This window comes from Phalaenopsis equestris, unplaced genomic scaffold, assembly GCF_001263595.1.
Source record: "Phalaenopsis equestris unplaced genomic scaffold, ASM126359v1 Scaffold000799, whole genome shotgun sequence".
NCBI classification, from domain to species: domain Eukaryota; kingdom Viridiplantae; phylum Streptophyta; class Magnoliopsida; order Asparagales; family Orchidaceae; genus Phalaenopsis; species Phalaenopsis equestris.
The window spans coordinates 162,250-167,543 of record NW_018165239.1 but is presented as its reverse complement, the minus strand read 5'-3'; the positions used below and the strand labels follow the sequence as shown (position 1 = coordinate 167,543).

The window sequence follows — 5,294 nt, the reverse complement described above, 5'->3', positions numbered from 1 at the left end:
TGTTGGAGATATTTCAAGTTTGGTCCAAAAATGGGTTGAAATCCCTTAATTTGTGGATCCATTGGTCCATAGATTTTCATGGTGATTTTAGGAGGATTTAGCATTGTCTTTAGGAAGGTTTTTGTGGCTGTGAAATCATTACTTTGGTGGCTTAGACATGGTTAAGTCAATTTTGGTGAAAGGGTCCAAGTGAGTGCAAATGACCAAATCTTGGGTTTGGGCTAGGTTAGTCATTTCATTTGACCCAATTGATTGATCAAAATTGTGTAGATGATTGTTATGAAGTTTTTGGTGAAGGGTTGAAGAGATTTTGAGTTCAATTGGTAGGTCAATTTCAGGGAATTTTGAACTTTAATCAATTTGGTCATGTTGGGCTAGGTCCAAATTGATTGTTGTAAATGGTCAATAGGGACCTCATGAAGAGTTCCAACATGAATTGGATACCAATTTGGAGGTTAAGGAAATCAATTGGGTGAAATTTGGGGACTTAGCCAATATGGGGCTAAATTTGGAATTTTGGATTTAGGCCAAAATCAAATGGATTTGAGGCTTCACCAAGGTCAATTGATGGTTGATTCTGATGTATAGGAATTCTATCAAGATTTTGCAACATTAATTGGTGTCAATTGACTAGGCTATGGGTTCAATTTGGTGAGATTAGGTCATATGGTCAAAATTGGGGTTTTGACCTAAATCAAAATTGGGCTCAAATCATGGGCCAATTAAGCTAAGACTTGGTTTAGTCTGGTCATATAAAAAGTGACTTTGAGTTTAGTGTTGGAATTGGGGTCAATTGATATCAAATTGATGGACATTTAAGTTGGATTTGGGGAAATTTGGGGATTTTTGTTAAAAATGGTCAAATTGGCCAAATTTGGTCATGTGGTAGTTGAGAAAAATGAAATTGAGAAAATTATGATTTATTGGAATATTATGATTTATTTGAATTTTCTGGAAATTTTTTGGAATTTTTGAAATTTTTGGAATTTTGGGTCCAAGAGGGGTATTTTGGTAGTTTGGGGTGTTTTTGGGCTAAAAGTCCAAGATGGGGTATTTTGGTAGATTTGAGGTACCAACCATCACCAATAAGCCATGGAACAATGGAAATCCCATTTTGGGTCCTCTACATAGTGGTCTTAGCTAAACCATAGCCCTAGGGCTAGTAGGTTTAGGGGACTATCTACATGAGTATCCTAAAAAATAAATAGATCTAGGCTAGAAACTTGAGTTTAGGCTTGTTGTTTAGGGGACCATCTACATGAGTATCCTAAAAAATAAAGGGATCTAGGCTAGAAACTTGAGTTTAGGCTTGTGAGTGATTGGGTACAGATAAGTGTAGTGAGTGCCTTAGCTCCAGACTAACACCCGAGGTAAACCCAAAGGTCCAGCAATCCTAAGGGTGACTCATCTTGAGTTTCCCCCACAGTGACCCTACCTACTAAGTATTTAGAGGTTGAGAGCAACATATGGAACTTCAAGCTGAGTAGAGAAGAATTTGGAATTTCTAATGGTGAGGGTTCCATGAATAGGAAAATCTTATGGCTAGACCTTAGGCTACCAAAGAAGAAAAAAAACACTAAACCTCAACAAAAAATGAGGCCAACAAATGGACCCCCAATAGGTGTGGTGTGTTGGGTAAGTGCACCACGCGTATTGGCGTTGACCGATGAGATAAAAAAAAACCAATACAAACTCCTAAGTCAACAGACCTGGAAGTATGTTTAGAGTTGTGTGTGTGATTCGTTTCTGTCGGGGATTTAGCAGGTGATCGTCTGGTTGAAAACAAGGAGTACAGACTCTCGTTAGGGATCGGAGAGTGAATTTTGAGTTATGAAATTTCAGGTATAATTTCAGGTATTTATAAGGTATTTATAAAGGATGGGAGTCAGAATGTAAGTGTTGACTCTGAGGTGGGAATTGAAATTCAGGTATCAATTCAAAAAGAGAGAGAGAGAGTCGGAGTGTAAGGACCGACGTCGGATGTAATTAATCAGAAATGTAGGACTAATTTAGGAATGAGAATGGAAATGTTAGTCAATTCTCAAAAGAAAGTGTCAGAATGTAAGGAACGACCTTGAATGTAATGAATCAAAAGTGTATGAATGATTCAGAAGTGAGAATTGAAATGTAGGTCAATTCTCAAAAGAGAGTGTCTGAATGGAAGGACCGACCTCGAATGTAATGAATCAGAAGTGTAGGACTGATTCAGAAGTGAGAATTGAAATGTGGGTCAATTCTCAAGTGTCGGAATGGAAGGACCGACCTCGAATCTAATGAATTAGAAGTGTAGGACTGATTCAGAAATGAGAATTGAAATGTAAGTCAATTCTCAAAAGATAGTGTCGGAATGGAAGGACCGACCTCGAATCTAATGAATTAGAAGTGTAGGACTGATTCAGAAATGAGAATTGAAATGTAAGTCAATTCTCAAAAGATAGTGTCGGAATGGAAGGACCGACCTCGAATGTAATGACTCAGAAGTGTAGGACTGATTTAGAAATGATAATTGAAATGTAGGTCAAATCTCGAAAGAGGGTTGGTAGCGTTGAATTTATAGAAATGTGTCATGTGAGAAAAGCCCTTGTTGAAGGAGATTTGTAAAGCGTTGTGAGTTTTTGTGCAGAATGTGAAATTCTGTGAGCATGTGCATAGAGTTAGTGTAGATAACGATGGTTGTCCTACGTGCACGAAGAGTAGGAAATTCTGAGGACAGAAGAATCTACTCAACAGGTCTGTTTTATTTTCTTGTTGTTTTTATCATAATTTAATTTTTCAAAATGTGTTTTTAAAATTTTAATTTTAATTGGTTGATTTAAAAATAAATTTGTTTTGTTATTCACTCATTAATGATTATTTTTCATTTATGTTTTATTTATTGTTGAAAATTTGTTGTTTCGTTTTTTATTCATTGGAATTCTGAATCATCGCATGGTTCGCGGCTTTCATCCATCGCACAAAAAGGCAATTGAAAAAAAGGCACAATTTGAGAGTAATTTCCATTAAATTGTTTCAATAAAGATGCTACAGATCAAACATAGGCTAATGCCTAAAAAGGTACATCATGTAATCCATGCTGAAATACACTGAGAACCCTCTCATGATATGAGTACATCATAGACTAAATATATTAGATACATGTCATGTTGTTAAAAGAAAGTGAACCCTCTGTGCCTGGTATATTGAGCTCCTGATCAAGCAGACCTTCTAAGTCATGCTCCAAGATAAGAGTTCCCTTTGCATGTACTTTGAGGTACAACCTTCTCATAGCTCGTAAGGAAACAACTCCTCTAATTCTGGGTCTTGCTCGAATCCATATGGTATTTTACTGTCATCCATTCTGCAGAAGGTCACAGACACCCTACGGTGTCGTACTTCTGGGATACAGTGCTTGACAATGTCTGCACCATTGCCCTTGAGAACAAGTATTGAACCAACTGGAACAGGAATCTCCACAGCTCCTCTGAATTCACCAGGGCCGACAACATCGATTTCTTTTCCAAATAGAATTTTGCTCTTACTCATGAACGAGACCGTGCAGAAAGGCCTCACAAAATCATGATGGTCGATGTGTGGGGGAATGAAGTCACCTTCTTAATAAATGTTGTTGATGCAACTGTCAGGAATGCAAGTACCGGGTAGAATATTCAACTTAACCATTCTCTTGATCATCCATTTTATCATTGGTGTCAACGGATCCACTTGGTCGTATCTGAGGATCCCAGGCAAATTTCCTTGTCTGTCGTTCGTAAAATTGTAGCAACAGTCGCATTGGATAGTGATTCTTCCCTTTCCCCGCATCCATTTCTTCGGCTCGGGATATGTTCTCTCCATGAGAAGGCCCGCTCGACCTCTATCTCTTAGATCGAAGATACAGTCCAAAATGCTTCTTTCATCAGTTTCAGAGAAAACCTTGGTATATAGCTCCAAGCCCTCCAATATGTTGATAAACTTTCCCTGAACCTCTTCATAGAACTCGAATTCTCTTTTATTTACTTTGCTTATCTTGTAGTATTCTACCATACCAGGGGTTGGCAGCTGCCGTGGGCATTCCTTCCTCCGGGCCTCGACGGGAACCCAAACTGGTGTTGGTTGTTCCGGGATATGAGATTCAGCCTCTAGTGGGGTGTATGATCCTGGGCTCCATGGTGCGTGTTAATCCGTCCCCAGTGGGACATACGGTTCATTTTCCAGGAAGTCTGGAGTCTGAAACTCGTTGGTGCTTGAAGTGTATTCTTCTAATGTACTGAAATGCTGTAGATGCAGAACGTTGCAATCCGGGCATTCTACAAATGCGCCCGTGACTGATGTCCTGGCTGGTACCTCAACGTTGCATGTTGGGCAACCTCTGCATGAGATATCCTGAACTGAGAGCATATTTGATTCTGTCACAAATCCTGACTCTTCATCTGTAGTGGGTAGGCTAGCAAAATTTTCTCTCAGATCTGGGTCATAAATATGTCCTTCAGGAATCGTGGTAAGAAAACTGCTCACGTCTCTCTGGCGCTTGTGTTCCTATCGCAGAAAGGTTCTCTGTTTCTTTTAGTGCTTTTTCCGGTCGGCATTTCTTCGTTGAGTTCTTCGCAACGAAGCGAAAGGTATTTTCTCTTCATCAGCCATTATCAGGCCCCTTGTTGGAGTAGCCACCATGGAGGGTAGACGGCTGGGCCCCTCCATCGGATCTTGTTCCGCTATCACATTTTTACGTTTGCGTGACACATTGTCTTGAGTGGTCACCCTCAACAGTGAAGCAGTCCCTCCTTTATTGCTGACTACGTCCATTAGAGGACCCTCATAGTCCATATCAACCTGGTTGAAATCTACATTGAAATCTATGACACCTCCTTGTGGCGCCATCTCTTCATTTAGTGTGAGGTTCCAGCTGTCCTGGAAGGCAAAGATCAGCCTCTGTCCTGACATTTTTCTGCAGACTACAGAAAGAAAACATCAGTGGGCCGAATCTTGGCATGAAAAAGAACAAAACAAAGTATTCATTAAAGTAAATTTTAGTTTGTTTTGCTGAAAAGGATTATTCATTTTATGTGTGAGTTTCATTTGATATAGTAGGGTATTTAAGTTCGAAAATAGAAAAGAGAACGTGTAAAGTTCAAAAATCTTCTCAAAATTTTCATTATAATGAGGTTAATTACAAAGTTTGGACCCAGTCATAGACATTTGGACACATAGATAACCCTAAAACAATGAAATTTTCAAAGTTTCAAAGCAAGCAGAGGCAAGCGGAGGAAGGCGGCATCAGGGTGGGCAATAAGTTTTTAGGTATCGGACATTTATAGGTA

The 5,294-nt window shown here is 39.3% G+C and overlaps 1 pseudogene; it reads right to left on the bottom strand.

Annotated features, from left to right (window-relative positions):
• Positions 1-3,261: 3,261 nt before the first annotated feature.
• The window catches only part of LOC110031250, an 18,019-nt pseudogene continuing 15,986 nt past the window's right edge, over positions 3,262-5,294 (bottom strand).